This window comes from Tachyglossus aculeatus, chromosome 7 (genome assembly GCF_015852505.1).
Source record: "Tachyglossus aculeatus isolate mTacAcu1 chromosome 7, mTacAcu1.pri, whole genome shotgun sequence".
Lineage (NCBI taxonomy): Eukaryota > Metazoa > Chordata > Mammalia > Monotremata > Tachyglossidae > Tachyglossus > Tachyglossus aculeatus.
The window spans coordinates 61,135,148-61,153,440 of NC_052072.1; the positions used below are offsets into that span (position 1 = coordinate 61,135,148).

Consider the following 18,293-nt stretch of genomic DNA (forward strand, 5'->3'; position numbering starts at 1 on the left):
CTCCATCCCTATCACTAGCAGACTTCTCAAGATTCTGGCACATGAAAGAGAGAGATGGGACCAAAACTATAATCTGATGGTTCTCTAAGTACTTGAGGTTCGTGCTCCTATTTATAACTTAAAAAGAATGTTTACAAAATGATAGCATGAGCTACTTTTACCATCCCCCTGTAAAACTCGGGTCAATCAAGCACAAAACTCCAGTGATCCAGAAAAGGGTGAGGGGAATGTTGTCAGGCAGACACAGTGCGTCATTTCTTAGATTTTTTTCTCATTGTGTCATTCTTTCTCTGGTTATATTGCTGCTCCCTTGATTTTCATTTTATTTTCTCCCGTTTGCCAACAACAGCATATAAAAGATAAGTTGTGGGCCTTCTTAGGAATATGCTGAGAGCTTTAATGTTTTTCTGAACTGAGTGACTCCAGGCACGCAAGTACCTTGATCATCTTTCAGTTTTCAAGCACGATGGTAAGAAAAGTCAGTTGCGTTTTTCTTCCTGGTGACAGCTTGAGTATTTGAACCTTTATTCTATCACTTATTGCATCTTTCTGTTGATTTTGTTCTATGTCAGGCCACATCAGTGGTAAGTACTTTTTCTATCATACAATACACTTCCCCTTGCAGCCCCAAACTTAAAAGAAGAATACAAAATCGTTGGGAGGAACAACTTGTACGTTTATGGTTTTGTTGTTTCATGGGCTGCTGTGTTATAGCAGGAAACCTTACTTGTCCTGTTCTTAGGCATTGTGCAGGGGTTGTTGGTGAGGAAATACTAAACTGATTTCAGGGCAGGAAGAAGGAAACAAGACTCAGTGATAGACCTTAGCAATGTACTCAAGAGCTTGACCACAGACCCACAAACACACGTATGCACAATCATGCGCACTCCATATACTGACATATATGCCCTCCTTAGGGGTCAACAGTGTGACCCTGTGGAAAGAGCCCAGGCCTGGAATTCAGTGGCCCTGGGTTCTAATCCCACTATGCAATTTACCTGATATGTAACCTTGAGCAAATCACTAAGCTGCCTCAATTTCCTTTACTGTAAAATGGGGATCAAACACCTGTTCTCCCTCCTACTTCGATTGTGAATCCCACATTTGACCTGATTATGTTATACCTTTTTCAGAGCATATAACAGTCCATGAAACATAGTAAGCACTTAATAAATACAATATTATTATTATTGTTATTCTCACATAGCCCCACATGAGCACACTCTCCATTTGATGGCTACTTAAGTGCAGCACAACATATACTATAACCAGCATTTGAACAAGTGAGAAGCAGTGTGGTCCAGTGGATGAAGGCCCAGCCTGGGAGTCATAGGACCTGGGTTCCAGCTCTGCCACTTGTGTCTCCATTCCCTCATCTGTAAAATGGGGATTACATCCTCCTCCCTCCTACTTAGACTTTGAGCCCCATGTGGGAGAGTATCTGTGTCCACCTGATAAGCTTGTGTATACTTCAGTGCTTAGAACAGTGCTTGACACATAGTAAGCACTTGACAAATACCATAAAAAAAGTAGCTGTGGAAAACCATTCCAAAGTGCACAGTGTGATTGCTCATGGAAAATCAAATAATAAGAATACCCATCATCATCATCATCATCAATCATATTTAATGAGTGCTTACTATGTACAGAGCACTGTACTAAGCGCTTGGGAAGTACAAATTTGCAACATATAGAGACAGTCCCTACCCAACAGTGGGCTCACAGTCTACCCATCAACTTTATAATAAATATGCATTGAATTTCATGGTACACTCTTTAGTGTTCAAAAGGTCCCTGCAGGGGATTTTGAACTACTTTGAATAAACAAAAAGATTGATGTGAAGTGACATCACATTTATGAGGTTTCACTGGAAAGAAGCAGTCACAGGACTGAGTGATTTTGATTAGTGGCTGATTAGCCCATATTTCAGTTGTATGACCACTTCACTTAGGGTTTGGGTCCCAGACCCATTCTGCACTTGATTAGAGAACCAGGTCCCAAGAGCTCTTGGTCGATTTGTATGTAAATTACTAGCAGGGCCAAATAAAACATAGCGCATGCTATTAATAGTCTTTTGAGTTCTCCTCAGATTTGGCCCATTGGTATTTTTCCAAAGAACTGAGTTGTGCATATACCAGTTAGTATACTGCTTGTCGGCAGAAGATTTATGAACAATGTGTAAATTAATTATGAATTCAACTTTATATGTCATCGTGATCATGAACAGCCCTCACTGAGTGTCAATTCTATGTAGAGCACTATTCTAGGCCCCTGGAAAGTCACCATGGAACATGCCCTAGAGAAGCAGGTCTAGCCTCGTGGAATAGCCTCCTGGGAGTCAGGAAAACTGGGTTCAAATCCCAGCCCTTACTTTCCCCTGCCGTATGACCCTGGACACTTAACTTTTCTGTGCCTCAATTTCCTCATCTGTAAAATGGGGCTTCACTAATTATTCCCCCTCCTACTTATACAGGGAACTCCTTGTGGGCCCGGGACTGTATCTGACCTGATTATCTTATATTTACCCCGGTGCTTAGTACAGTGCTTGACACAAAGTAAGCACTTAACCAATACCCTAATAATAAAGATTATTATTATTATTATTATTATTATTATTAAATGATATGGTCACTGATCTGATCTCCATCTTCCTGCTTCCATTGTATCCAAACTCCAAGAAAGTGTCATTAACCCTTGTTGTGCTCTTTGCCAGTCCGTCTACTCTTTTGGTCTAGTACAACCAGGTTTCAACCTTGCATTCCATTAAGATTTCATTCCCTAGCATAACCAATTACTTACTTATATCAAAACTTAGTTCTACTACTCCTATCCTAGTGCTCCTTGATTAAGAAGTCTGCCTATGACTGCATGGACCACTTTCTCTTCCCCTAAATACTATCAAGGCTTTGGTTTTGCTAATGCATTACTAATCTTGTTCTTCTACTTCTCGGATGATTCATTCCCAGTTTCTTTAATTGATAACACCATTATCCTCCTTATCCCAGAAACCCACAACCTTGGTGTCATCCTTAACTCTCATTGTCCTTCAACTCTCACATTCAATCTATTATCAAATTCAACTGATTCTTCCTACACATCATCTCTTGGACATATCCCTTCCTCCTCCAAACAGTTCACCCTCTGGTACAAATTCTGATTATATCATGGCTAGATAACTGTATCCACCTACTTACTAGTCTTCCAGGCTCCAGCCTCTCCCTGTTCCAATCTACACTACATGATGCTGCACAGATCATCTTGAAGCCTCACCCAGCCCACATCTCTCCTCTCCTCAAAACATTTCCTCTCTTCCTAGCTCTGTCCAAATGAAGGAATCTCTCCTCACAGTTGGCCTCAAGGCACTCCCTGACCTAGCTTACTTTACCTTTCTGCTCTCCCTACCCACTATTTTCCTCAGTTTCTCCTGAGCCAACCTTCTTACCTTACATCACTCTCAATTGTCCCTCCTTTCACCCACATGATAAAGTTGCTACCCTGACTTTGAACTCCTTCTCTCCCCAAATTCTACAAGGCTCAGTCCTCCCCATAGTCAAAGTTCTACTGAAATTCCACTTCTTCCCATCTCCCCCAGCAAACCTTCTCATCAGTCACATTTATTGAGAACTTACTATGAGCAGAGCACTGTACCAAGTGCTTGGGAGAGTAAAATACAACAGAATTAGCAGTTGCATTCCCTGCCCATAATGAGGTTATTCCTTAAATAATCTCTAGCATCCCAATTTGCATAAGCCCCTAAGCCATCTTTTACACTTACATTCTTATTTGTATCCCTCCACAATTCTTAGGGAAGGTGGCTTCTAGCACATGTTGTCCTGAAGCACCTGGGGAATTTATGGCTGCAGTTACAGAATCCCCAGTGTTCCAAATGTTGGACAGACTCAGGGTTACCATTCCACTCTACCTCTCCTACTTAGGAGAAGATGCTGGGAGACTGTCTTCTGTGAGGGTTGAGTGGTGTATATCCAGAATGGCAGGCTTTGGGCCTCGGGTGTTGAGGAAGAGGACTGGATATTCACTGTTGCAATCAATAATACCCATTGAGCACCTTCTGACTTACTGTATGCTGTGAACTGTGCTAAGCACTTAGGCGAATACGGTAGAGGAAGAAGACATAGTCCTTGTGCTTAAAGAGCTTATAATTTAACACCGAGATTCTATTCATTTGCAATTAGTAGGAGGAGGAAGAGGATATAGGTACAACTAGCATAGCAAGAGTAAAGAAAGGTGGCTAGGGGAATAAATAAGTTGGTGAATAGGTAAGGCATAAAAATCAATATGTGGGTCGTCCAGTGGAAAGAGCATGGACCTCTGACTCAGAGGCCTCGGATTCTAATCCCAGCTCTGCCACTTTCCTCCTTTGTGCACTTGGGCAAGTCACTTAAATCTGATGTGCCCTAGTTTTCTCATCTGCCAAATGAAGATTCAGTACCAGTTCTCCCTCCTATTCATCCTGTGAGCCCCATGTGGGACCTGATTACCCAGTATCTCCTCCAGCACTTAGTACAGTGCTTGGCATCCAGTAAGTGCTTAACAAATATCACAGTTATCATTATTAAGTGCTAAAGACATCTCCCTCTCAGGACTGCACCTGGAGAGTTTCCCAGTACCCTACCAGTCTCGGTTCCGGGAGAGAGAGTCAAGCAGTGGCATACTCATTCCATTCCTACCTCAGACAGTGGCTAGTGAGTGGAAGGCAATCTGCTACAAGTCAAAACTCACCTGTGCTGGGCAGCAGCGGCGCAGAAGAGTCGAGGGTGGAGACTCAAATTTACTGCGAAGAACGAGGCGATGGTAAACTACTTCTGGATTTTTACCAAGAAAACTCTCTGGATGCATTGCCAGAATGCTTGCTGATAGAGGTGGGGTGTTCTGGGAGAGATGTGTCCTTGAAGTCATGACAGCATAAGACAAGACAAGCTAAGGATTTGTCTATTTACATAAGACTGTAAACTTACTGTGGGCAGGGACCATGTCTACAAACTCTGTTGTACTGTACATAAGAAGAGCTTAATACAGTGCTTGGCACACAGAAGCTCCCAATAAATACCAGTGATTGATTGATTGATTTGATAAGTGCCAAGGTGCATGTTGGAATGACATCACCTGGTGGTGGAGCTGAATTAGGGAATTCTTCCTGGAAGAGGTGTGACACCAGGGATGCTTTGAGGGTGAGAAGAGTTTGTTCTGAAGGGGAAAGGAGTTCTAGTGAGAGGAAGGGTGCGAGCAATGGGTTAGATACAGGATAAGTGAGTGGGAGAACTATGGAGGAGTGGTGAACAAGAGTTGTGCAGTAGTGACTGAAGTGTGCAGGTATGTGAGAACAAAAGATCATGTAGAGAGTCTTTTGGTCAATAAGGGAGGAGTGGGAGACAGACATTAATAGAATTAAATAAATTACATATAGGTACATAAGTGCTGTGGGGCTGGGAGTGGGGATGAATAAAGGGAGCAATTCAGGGCAATGCAGAAGAGAGAGGGAGAAGAGAAAAGGAGGACTTAAGCCTCTTGGAGGGGAGTGTGCCAGGAGCTCACTGAGTTGTAGAGTGGGGTGAGGAATGGGAGGGTCAGGGGATTCAGCCTTAATAAAATGGAAAATGAAGTGCAGTGTGCATCACGCATAAACAAAGCAAGCACCACTGTGCTTTCCGATTACATATTCATTTCCCTGATAGGCTTTTCTCAATTCTTTCCACGTTCCTCCCATTCTACTCTCCCAGAACATTCGCACCTATCCCCAAGCAATGGACCTGGTTTTCCCTTTCCTGATTCCCTGGATTCCTCAGCCCCATGTGGGGTAAGGCTCTGTGTCCAATCTGATTACCTTTTATATTCTCCAGTGCTTAGCACAGTGCCTGGCACGTAGTAATAATTATGGTATTTCTAAGTGCTTAATCAATACCATTACTATTTGTATTATTATTACTCATACCATCATTATCATCACTTCCTTATGCCCATCCTTATCGTAAATTGAGTGTCTCCTCTATGGACATGATTATTTCCAACAGTTCCTCCCAAAAGCTGCCTTTTCCCTTGACTTGATCCCTGGTGCCTAGAGCCTTCTTTCCTAACTGGACTTCTATTCCCATCTGATCTTGCCTCCTATTGGAACGTCTACGCTTCTTGACTTGGGATTTTGCTTAATTCTTACTGCAATTAACAGCTGATTATCTATTAGTGTAGATTACTCTCTGTAACTGAGTTTTTGTTCCGAGAGAGCATGAGAAGTACAATGAGGTGGCATATTGCTACCAATGGGATCTGGACAAACCAAAACTTCTCTCATGAAGCCACTGAATTCTCTCAGAGAGTGAGCTCAAAGAGTGGGGTCACACTACCTTGAGATTTTTAAGTACCCTCTCTATGGGGAACTCTTTGGGAAAAGGTGAAGTTTTAAAAATCTAATTAAAACGCTGGGTAATGTCATTATTGAAATATCAACTATATGATATTCAAAGTGAAATCACATTATGGAATTCCATAATCATATTTCTGTTATAGCTAACTGCAGTAAATTTAGGGACATAGGATTTTTGAGCATATAACATTTCATTAACATATGTGCTCCCAAAATGTCACTAAAAAGAAGTTCTAGTTTCCCTTCTGTTTCCTTTGTTGTTGTTTTTCCTGAGACTTTCTATATTCTTATCTAACCCCATTCTGAATAGAAACTATGATCTTTGAATCAAAGCAACATTAAAAGGAGCTTCAACTTATACATTATTTTAGCAGCTCTTTTCCATTCCAGGAATGGAAATGCATTTCTGACCAAGAAAATATTGTCAGTGCCTGAATGTCTTGTTCTGCATTCTGGTAAGAAAGGTGTGCACTGAATTTCTTTCGATGACATAAAGAGCTAATTCCAGTGTAGAAATTTCCTTTGAAATTAACCAACAGATCTCTCCTCCTCCCAAATTTTTCCATATGTCATATATTTCAAAGGCTCTCTATGTTTAAATTCATGGTGATCTCTATTTAGGAAGGTGGTTGGGCTTTTTTAATATGCATAAAAAACCTGATCCCTTTAGGCTTTACACCCTGGAAGACCACATTTAAAGGTTCCCAGTTAAGCAAGTGATGCTGAATGGATAGTGCCTTGACCCTCCCTGAATACAAGCCAATAGTTCAGGCCAAAATGCTTAGTTTGGATGTGAGAGAGAAAGGGATTGATTTACAGTCTGCTCACAGCTCAATCTGCCACAAGTGTCCGTGGACTTGACCGGTTTCTCAGCTTCTTTTGACACACACACACACACACACACACACACACACACACACACACACACACACAGAGAAAAATAGCAATGATTCTCATTGCCAAAATCATCTAATATGTACTCTTTCAGGAGCAGAGCTAATACTGTGTCTTTTTTGATTAAAACAACAACAACAAAATAAAACACTTTTAAAGGGAGAAGCATATATGCGTCAGGTGGGAGAGTTTATATTGTCCACCTGTCTTTTTATTCCTTCTTGGTGTTTTCTTTCTACTGACAGAGCTGCCCAGCTGTATTGGACCTCCCGTTTTCCCAATCTGCAGATTACTAATGGAGATTTCTTTATGAGCAATAGCAGGAGTCGAGGAGCTTCAGCAGATATTCATTTCTCTTATCAAAACAAATCCAAATTCTAATTGGAAACAGAACAGGTTTAAGAAGCATCTCATGCTTGGGGTAAACTTTCTGGTACAGCATACTCTGAGTCATTACCCAAGGATTCTTCCAGCCTTCCCCTCCTCTCTCCCTCCTCCTGTCTTCCAAACAATCAGACAGTTTGTAAGAGGTTGATTTGGAAGAATGACTAATTACATAAGGTGGTTTTGTGAGACTAAGATGACAGTGTGTTGACTCAAATTTAAATATGTAGGAATATCCTCCTCTTGTTCCTCATCAGAATGAAAAATCACAGCCTAATTCCTCCCTGATGCTTCCTTTGAAATTCAATGTCACCTATTCTTTTCAAGAGTAAAACAAGCCTAATGAACTCAATGACCTGGATGTTTTTTATTTGAATCCTACAGAACCTCAGCATGCAATATGGTTATGTGCTCATGGAAAGATTTGGACACTGTTCCATCTCTAACAGGGAATAAACTATGGGCAGTTGTAGAGAGAGCTGTATTTTCAAATCCAGAGTAAGCATCAAAGTAGAGGAGAGACAGTCTTAAGAACCTGCAGAAATAAAGAGAATTTCATCCACATTTCAGGGCTGGATGCTGTAGCTTGTGGGGAACGGAAAACCCGATCAAAAAAAGTTTAAAATGTCATCCCTCTTCTCCAACATTCCAGAAATGGAAGCAGCATAACCATTCAGACACAAATTGCCATTGGCTGTTGAGCTGCACCCGAGGCAGTTCTGAGGGTTGGCTCTGTGGATGATGCAGACATGGGACTTGGCTAAAAAAAAATCTCAGCTGGATGTGTCTAAGCCAGAGCTGACGAAGCTGCTTCTGATTCCATTCCCAGGTTTTGTGGTTCAGTTAGCACCGTGATCCTCACCAGAATGTGGTGCCTCTATCGTTCTATCACATACATACTCAGTTCACTGGGCTAAATCCACATCCACCAATTTTAGGTTTAAACAATTTTAACTCTCTCTATGTTACAAATAAGTGGATTAGGATCTTGTCTTATGCTGTCGAGTCGTTTCTGACCCATAGTGAGTCCATGGGCACATCCTCTCCCAGAATGCCCCATCTCCATCAGCAATCATTCTGGTAGTGTATCTGTAGAGTTTTCTTGGTAAAAATACAGAAGAGGTTTACCATTGCCTTCTTCCAAGCAGTTAATCTGAGCTCCACCCTCAACTCTCTCCCATGCTGCTGCTGGCCAGCACAGGTGAGTTTTAACATGTAACAGATTGCCTTCCATTTGCTAGCCACTGCCCAAGCTAGGAATGGAGTGGATATAATAATAATGATGATGGTATTTATTAAGCACTTACTATGTGCAAAGTACTGTTTTAAGTGCTGGGGAGGTTACAAGGTGATCAGGTTGTTCCACGGGGGGCTCACAGAATTAATCCCCATTTTACAGATGAGGTAACTGAGGCACAGAGAAGTGAAGTGACTTGCCCAAAGTTACACAGCTGACAATTGGTTGAGCTAGGATTTGAACCCACGACCTCTGACTCCAAAGCCCGTGATCTTTCCACTGAGCCAAGCGGCTTCTCATCTCTGCTTGACTCTCCCTCCTGGAGCCGAGACTGGTAGAGTACTGGAAACTCTCCAGGTGCCATCCTGAGAGAGTGACTAAGATCTACCTCCCTCATATCATACTCTGTGTTTATGTTGTTTCCCAAAGAGTCTGAAATCTGTGATATGTCTTACCACCTAATGCAACTCGAAAGCCAATATATAGTCATTTGCATAATTGACTTCCTAATTTATTTGCCAGTGTGCAAATATACATTACTCCCGTAATAGAGAGATAACTTTGAATGCTTCAGGAGATGAGCTCAAAAAGTAACTCAGGTTGCTAAGCTGCTAATTCAGATTACTTAATATTCATGTCCAAAAATATCATTAGCAATGAAACTACTTTTGTAATTGGCAAGGTAAAGAAGGTATCATATTTTTAGACCATTTCAAATTCAGTAAAACAGTGTAATCATATTAGCCAAGCTTTAATTGTCTTTTGTACTTGGGTCTATTTTCAATTTTTGATATCCCAATTCACATTACATATCACATCATATATGAATGAAGACTTCACTATTTTCAAATGATAATTTTAATAGTTATTGTACAAGTAGACATTATTTCCTGATTTAATAGACCGTGTGGACATGGGTAAATTCACCTTTTTAATGCTAAATCCCTTTTGAAAGTACAGCTGGTTAACTGCATAAATACCCAAGAGTTTAGACAATATAGAATCCTTTACAACCCCATACAGAGTCTCATTACACCAAGAGGAACTGTAGAAGTGTACATCTGTAGAAGGCAGAATGTATTCAAGCATAATCTGCCACAGTCCTTTCTCCAACATTAAGAAAGTAAGATCTCTAACTCACTGAATGAGCAGGTGGATGATTTTCACTGGACAGATACAGACTTGTTCAAATATTGTTTTCATAGAAAGGAAAATTGTTCTTTTTGCCCTTATCTTGCCCCCCTCCAATTCCCCTCATGCCCCCTCCTGCCCAATTGCCAATTTAAAGACAGCTATTCCTCTGGTTCTAGAAACTAACATTTTGCACTGTGGTTGAAAACAAATTACTTCCAAATATTACAGCTCAGGAAAGGTTTCTGATTTTTTTTTCTTCCTTTCTCCTTTGCCTTCGGAGATTCTCAATAGAGAAAAACATGTTTATGTACTCTGCACTCTGCTGGCACTATTGAGAAACTGAACAGCCCAACCTGATAAATACTGAATGGTTTGGGGTCACGGAGGTTCTGTGATCTAGCAAATAGGGCACCGGAGGTCAGAGGTCGGTTTCATCTCCGCCATTAACTATGGCTCGTCCTTCATTGACAAAACAAAGAGCTTTGCTTCTGAAATATTTTTTCAAGGGAGGGAGTTCATTGTGTAGTCAAAACTGGTGCTGCCTGGGTCAGAGACCAGTTAGAAGGGCAGTGCCTTGGGTTCAGAGGAGGGAAAGTCCATAATGGCTACCACAGGCAATTGGGAGTGATGTGTTCAAGTCTGGCTTGCACATGGGTGGGTGACTTGTTTGTAATAATAATAGTGATGGTATTTGTTAAGCGCTTACTATGTGCCAAGCACTGTTCTAAGCACTGGGGGATTACAAGGTGATCAGGTTGTCCCATGGAGGACTCACAGTTTTAATCCCCATTTTACAGATGGGGTAACTGAGGCACAGAGAAATGTAGTGACTTGCCCAAAGTCACACAGCTGACAATTGGCAGAGCCAGGATTTGAACCCATGACCTCTGACTCCAAAGCCCAGGCTCTTTCCACAGAGCCATGCTGCTTCTCCTCTGTAGGCCCGTGGGTGGGGGCAGAGCATCTTCCTGCTTCCTCTCTACCTATATTCCCCCTCAATTTAGCTGGCCAACTTGAGAGACCTTCTTGTCCCCACCCATGGTGATGAAGCATGAGCTGTGCTCTCCCAGGATCAGAAACTGATGCTGGTCAAGGTGATGCAGTGAGTAATTCTCTTCTAAAATGTGTTCTAAAATGTGTGTGGGGGAAGGTGGAGTGGGTTTGACTGCCCTCTGATTCAGATGACAGTATGTTCACTATAGTAAGGTAACCCCCAAGCTCAAAATCCTCCAGAATCACATCTCCTTCCAGAGACTGTCCCTACCTATGCCCTCATTTGTCCTCTCCGCTGTCCCCTCTGTGTCATGTGTGCACTTGGCTGTGCACCCCTTAGACACTTTGTTAATCATCCCAGATGCACAGCACTGATGTACATATCCTTATATTCTACTATTTCCCCTCTCCGTGATTTATTTCAGTAAGTTTCTCCCTGAAGACCATAAGCTCTTTGTGGGCAGGGACCATGTCTACCAACTCTATTGAACTATACTTTTCTAAGCACTTCGAATTGTGCTCTGCACAGAGTAAGTGCTCAATCAGTACCATTGATTTATTGATTTACTGACTGACTTATAGGTTAGCATTAATTTCTTCTACTGTATGTTCCCAGCACCAATCAGTTAACCAGTCAGTAATATCTACTGAGTGTCTACTTTGTGCAGAACACTGTCTTAAGTTTTGGAGGTGGTAGGATAAAACCAGTAGAAATATTTCCTGCCCTCATTGTGCTTAAAACATAATCGGGGAGAGAGGTACTAAGATATATTACAGATAAGAGAAGAAAATAGAGTATCAAAATGCTTATATATGTGTCATAAGGAGATGTGTGTAGTGAAGTTCTTGGGTGATGCAGAAGTGATGGGGTGGCAGCTGGGAGTGGGGGATGTAAGAAGGGGAGAGGAGAGGTTAATCAGTGAAAGCCTTCTGTAGGACCTGTGATTTCAGAAAGAGCTTTGAAGATGCAGGAATTGGGGAAGTAGCGTGGCTCAGTGGAAAGAGCCTGGGCTTTGGAGTCAGAGGTCATCGATTCAAATCCCGGCTCCACTACTTGTCAGCTGTGTGACTTGGGCAAGTCACTTAACTTCTCTGTGCCTGTTACCTCATTTGTAAAATGGGGGATGAAGACTGTGAGCCCTACGTGGGACAACCTGATCACCTTGTATCCTTCCCAGCACTTAGAACATTACTTTGCACTTAGTAAGCGCTTAACAAATTCCATCATCATTATTATTATTATTAGATGAAGGGGGAGGAAGTACCAGGCAGACTGTTGGTGGTGGGAGAAATAGGAATCAATCAAGCAGCCCAACATCATATTTATTGAGCACTTATTGGGTGCAGAATACTGTTCTAAAGACTTGGGAGAGTATAATATAACAGAGTTGGTAGATATGTTCCCTGCCCGTGGTGAGCTTGCAGTCTAGATGGGGAGGAGAATATTCATATAAGCAAATAAATAATGGATACGTACATAAGTACTAAATGAGGAATGAGACATAGTTTGGCTTGAAGCAGTAACTTTGGGGGACCATGGGAGATAAGCAAGGGTAATTAAGGGGAGAAAGCTGATAGACAGTGGCCAGTATAGTACATGCCCGGCAGCATGCAGTTAGTGAATGCTCTTGGTGATGAAGATAAAGTTAATGAGAAATCTAAATAATAATAATAATAATGACATTTATTAAGCACTTACTATGTGCAAAGCACTGTTCTAAGCACTGGGGAGATTACAAGGTGATCAGGTTGTCCGACGGGGGGCTCACAGTCTTAATCCCCATTTTACAGATGAGGTAACTGAGGCACAGAGAAGTTAAGTGATGGTGCCCAAAGTCACACAGCTGACAGTTGGCGGAGCCGGGATTTTAACCCATGACCTCTGACTTCAAAGCCCGCGCTCTTTCAACTGAGCCGCGCTGCTTCTCAGCACATTCATAGCCTTTGGTGAAAAGACTGAGGCTTTACAGGGAGAATTCAACTCTGAAATGCATTTCTAGATGGCCTAGTGGGTAGAGCATGTACCTGGGAATCAGAGGACCTAGCTTCTAATCCCACCTTTTCCACTTGTCTTTCTGTGTGACCTTGGGCAAATCACTTAGCTTCTCTGGTCCTCAGTTCCCTCCTGTGTGAAATGGGGATTAAGACTATGACTTTCTTGTGGGACAGAGACTGCATCCAACTTGATTTGCATTCCTAGTGCTTAAGGCAGTGCCTGGCTCATAGTAAGTGCTTAACAAATACCATTATCATCATCAATCAATGTTATGCATTGAGTGGTTACTCTGTGCAGACCACTGTATTAAGTGCTTGATGTTAATTATAAATTGCTGGATTAGTTCATTAAACAATTGAGGTCTGAGTGCCAGGTTAACAGGAGGAGAGAAATTTTGAAACTGGCGTTCTTCAGGATTGATTTGACATTTTTTATACCAAAGTGTCTTATCCTATATGTACAAAGATGCGGTGTATGGCAGGTTTATTAAAAACCATGGGCTCTACCTAGTGAATCGGTCACTGGACTGGGAATCACAGGAGATATATGGGTTTTGATCCCAGTTTCATACTCGATTGGCTAGAGCTGGACTTGTACACTGAATCTTGCTTTCCTTCATGGTATTTGCTTAGCTTCCCTCCAGTTGTTGTTCAAGATAAGTGTGGACATTCTCAAATGAGAACTCCTGTATAGGTGAGATGAATTAATGTTACACTGTTGTTATTGTCTTTTAAATGACATAATTTATTAATGGCTTACTATGTACCAAAGCACCATGCTATGTCCTGGAATAGGTCCAAGATAACTGGACCCAGGATAGCCCTTGTCCAACATAGGACTCACAATAAAAGAAACTGATAATAAAGAAATGTAGAATCACATAGGCAGAGCAATGAAAACATTCCTTGGAAAGATCAAGAATGTTTCCAGAAATCTTGGAGTGTCATGACCTCCCCATCCCCCACAGCAGTGCAGAATCAAAAGGGGAATAGTATGGCCTGGTGGAAAGAGCACGATCCTGGAAGTCAGAGGACCTGGAATCTAATCCTACCTCTGCCACTTGCCTGCTGTGTGACCCTGGGCTGGGCACTTGGGCATTTTACTTCTCTGTGCCTCAGTTACTTCAATGGGGGTTAAACTGGAGATTAAATTCTACTCCCCTCTACTTAGACTGTGAGCCTCATATGGGGTATGGACTGTGTCCAACGTGATTACCTTGTATCTACCCTAGGGCTTAGTACAGTTCCTGGCACACAGTAAGCACTTAACAAATACTAGTTTAAAACAAAAAGAGATGACTGGATTAGCACATAAAAGATGTTAGTAGCCAGTCAACCTGTTCTGATATTGGAATTTTGGACTAATTAGCACCTGATTGCAGCTCTCTCCAAGAAACAGAGGGAGAGATTGGGTAGGGAGTGAGGTGAACAGGCAGAGAGAGGCTCCTACTCCACCTTTCTTGCTGTTTCCAACTTCCAGGACTGTTCCTGTCTCGGCAGGGGTCAGAGAGGACTCAGTAGATCCCAAGATTCTCCAGGGTTTGGCTCTGTCTGGGCCCCTGACTGCTGCTCTTCCTGGTTCCCAGGTAGCTCTCTGCTGTATCCCTTGTCACTGTTGCCCTACCTCTCCAGAATAAATGACCCTGATGAGGTGGAGTGACCTCTCTTCCCATTATCTCCCGCATCCCCAGGTAGAAGAGGGATCAACTGTACCACTGTAAATTAGGTTGCACCTCTCAGGGTCGCACCTGGAAAGTTTCCAGTGCCCTATCAGCCTCGGCTATGGGAGGGAGAGTCAAGCAGAGGCATATCCATTCCATTCCGAGCTTGGACAGTGGCTAGAGAGTGGAAGGCAATCTGCTACAAGTCAAAACTCACCCATGCTGGGCCGCAGTGGCATGGGGGTTGAGGGTAGAGACTCAAGTTTACTACTCGGAAGGCGGCAATGGTAAACCACTTCTGTATTTTTACCAAGAAAACTCTATGTCTACACTACGAGAAGGATTGCAGATGGAGAGTGGGGCGTTCTGGGAGAGATGTGTCCATGGTGTCACTTTTGGTCGGAAATGACCCGACAGCATAAAACAAGACAAGAAATTGCGTTCAGCAACTCATGGGAAGTCCGTTCTTCTGCAGTATTATACTCCTCTCTGGCTCTAAGCCAAGGCTACGCTGCCCTAGTTAGTCTCAGAGAACCCACCAGTCTGGCCTTTTTCTGAGTTCGTGGTACTCAAAGACCCTGCAAGTGCTCTTTCTCCTCTTGTTTCTCCCACTACTCCATTTTTTAAGTGGTATTTGTTAAATGCTTGCTATGTGTCAAACACTGTCCTAAGCACTGGGATAGAGACAAGTTAATTAGGATGGACACGGTTCCTGTAACGTATGGCGATCACAGTCTATGTTGGAGGGGAAATTGAGGCACAGAGAAGTTAGGGGACTTGTCCAAGGTCACCCAGCAAGCAGTTGGCAGAGCTGGGATTAGAATCCAGGTGCTCTGATTCCCAGGACAAGGATCTTTCCACTAGGCCACACTTTCCCAAAACTGGCTTTACCCCAGCAATATTCAGGGGAAATTTTAACCAATATCATTTCATCAGCATGGAGGCAGTGTGATCTAGAGAAATGTGGGAGTCAGGCAGCCTTGGCTCTAGTCCTAGCTTGACCACTGTCCTGCTGTGTGACTCTGACCCTGGGTTTCCTAATCTGTAAAATGGAGGGAAATATTTGCCTCTCCCAACATCACAGGGATTTTTTGTGGTGTTTATTAAGCACTTACTATGATAGAGAAGCAGCATGGCTCAGTGGAAAGAGCACGGGCTTGGGAGTCAGAAATCATGGGTTCTAATCCCGGGCTCTGCCAACTGTCCGCCGTGTGACTTTGGACAAGTCACTTCACTTCTCTGGGCCTCAGTTACCTCACCTGTAAAATGGACATTCAGACTGTGAGCCCCATGTGGGGCAACCTGATCACCTTGTATCCCCCCCAGTGCTTAGAACAGTGCTTTGAACATAGTAAGCGCTTAACAAATACCATCATTATTATTCCAGGGACTACTCCTCATCTGTAAAATGGGGATTAAGACTGTGAGCCCCACGTGGGACAACATTGATTACTTTGTTTCTCCCCCAGTACTTAGAACAGTGCTTGGCACATAGTAAGTGCTTAACAAATACCAACATTATTATTATTATTATTATGGGTAAAGGGGTGCGGACAGGGCCGCTCTCTAGGAACCCGTCTTCCTACATCCTTTGTAGTCATCATCCCCTTAGTCCAATTAGCCACGGACCCTGGTGATGTTGATCACAGAGAGAAGCAGCGTGGCTCAGTGGAAGGAACGCGGCCTAGGGAGTCAGAGGTCATGGGTTCTAATCCCGGCTCCACCACTCATCAGCTGTGTGACTTTGGGCAAGTCGGAAATTCTTATTATATACAGTGTAGGCTTAAAGGCAGCCACCCATTAAGAAAGCGTTATAGCTCAAACCTTACCTTTTTCCCTAATTCCCCAATATTTTAACTACCACTTAACTTCTCTGTGCCTCAGTTACCTCATCTGTACAATGGGGATTAAGACTGTGAGCCCCATGTGGGACAACCTGATCACCTTGTAACCTCCCCAGAGCTTAGAACAGTGCTTTGCACATAGTAAGCGCTTAATAAATGCCATCATTATTATTATTATTATTACTAAGCCCTGGGGTCGATGCAAGGTAATCAGGTTGAACACAATCTCTGTCCCACATGAGGCTCACAGTCTTAATCCCCATTTTACGGATGAGGTAGCTGAGGCACAGAGAAGTTAAGTGACTCGCCAAAGGTCGCACAAGAGACAAATGGTGAGGCCGGGACTAGAGCCCAGGTCCTTTTGATTCCTAGGTTCTTGCTCTATCCACTAGGCCATGCCGCTGTTATCATGAGGATAAAGTATTGTGAGGATAAAATGAGAGGATTAGATAAGATCATTGATGTAAAAGCATGTTGGAAAAGCATAATGTTATATAAATTCAATAAATTATTATTATTAGTGTTACTGTTATTATTGTTAAAATTCTTCTTGTTATTATTATTATTTCAAATATTATTATTACCAAAGTGCTAGCTCCTTGTGGGCAGGTATCATGTCTACCAACTCTATTGTACTGTACTCTCTGAAGTGCTCAGTACAGCACTCTGCACACAATAAGAGCTCAATAAATGCCACTGATTGATTGCTATCTCACAAAGCCAAAAAGCATGTTTTGCTCGATTAGTTTCACTGGTGCTACCAAACAAGTTCCAATCCTGTTTGAGGTATTTGGTTGCCAGGGAAAATTACTGGAGTCTTGGGTCTGTCTTGTAAAGCATTTGTTTGGTTAAACTAGTATGGATGATGTCCCGTCTGACCTCATTCCCTGTCACCAAGTGAGTGCATCAGATCCAGTTCCATTTCAAGTATTTTATCCAAGAGTCAGGAGAAGCAGCGTGGCTCAGTGGAAAGAGCACAGGCTTTGGAGTCAGAGGTCATGGGTTTGAATCCCGGCTCCACCACAAGCCTGCTGTGTGACCTTGGGCAAGTCACTTAACTTCTCTGAGCCTCAGTTCCCTCATCTGTAAAAATGGGGATTAAGACTGTGAGCCCCACGTGGGACAACCTGATCACACTGTATCCCCCCCCAGCGCTTAGAACAGTGCTTTGCACATAGTAAGCGCTTAACAAATGCCATTATTATTATTATTATTAAGAGTCGTCAAGAAAATGTCATAATGAACCTATAAGTGTTAGACTGGCTCAAAGTTGAAAAGCTACATCTGATCAATCCTCAAATTCTTTGGGTTGCTCAGTCAGGGTTACCACTAATTCATAATAGTACTCTGAGAACCCTTAAGGAAAATAGCAGGAGGGAAATTATTGTTTGGCAGACTTTATCCATACTCTTAATTAGCAACTAGCAATTAGGCTGAAGAACATTAAGGCACTTAACAAATTCTAGAAGTATTATTATTATTATTTTCATTATTGTTATCATCATCATTAGCAATACTCTGCAAGAACAATCTACTCAAATTCCCAAATCCACAGGTCAATAAAGAGTTCAACTCTGCCATGACACTCTGCTCTGTTAATATACAGAGATAACATGTATTATCAGAAAGGAATAAAGCCAGCATTTCTCTCTATAATGGGGTTGGGGGATGTCCTTTGAGTGAGGGCTTTATTTGACATCAGTGCTTAGTACAGGGCTCTGCACACAGTAAGCACTCAATAAATATGATTGAATGAGTGAATGAATGAATG

At 42.5% G+C, this 18,293-nt stretch overlaps 1 protein-coding gene and 1 non-coding gene across 3 annotated transcripts in view; both read left to right on the plus strand.

Moving 5' to 3' along the window:
* Positions 1-18,293, plus strand: part of ERBB4 (erb-b2 receptor tyrosine kinase 4) — a 1,221,345-nt gene that overhangs the window by 179,408 nt on the left and 1,023,644 nt on the right. The window lies entirely within an intron of this gene.
* LOC119931119 lies at positions 14,748-14,885 on the plus strand. Its single transcript, XR_005451980.1, has one exon. It is a non-coding gene; the product is annotated as a small nucleolar RNA SNORA7 (small nucleolar RNA).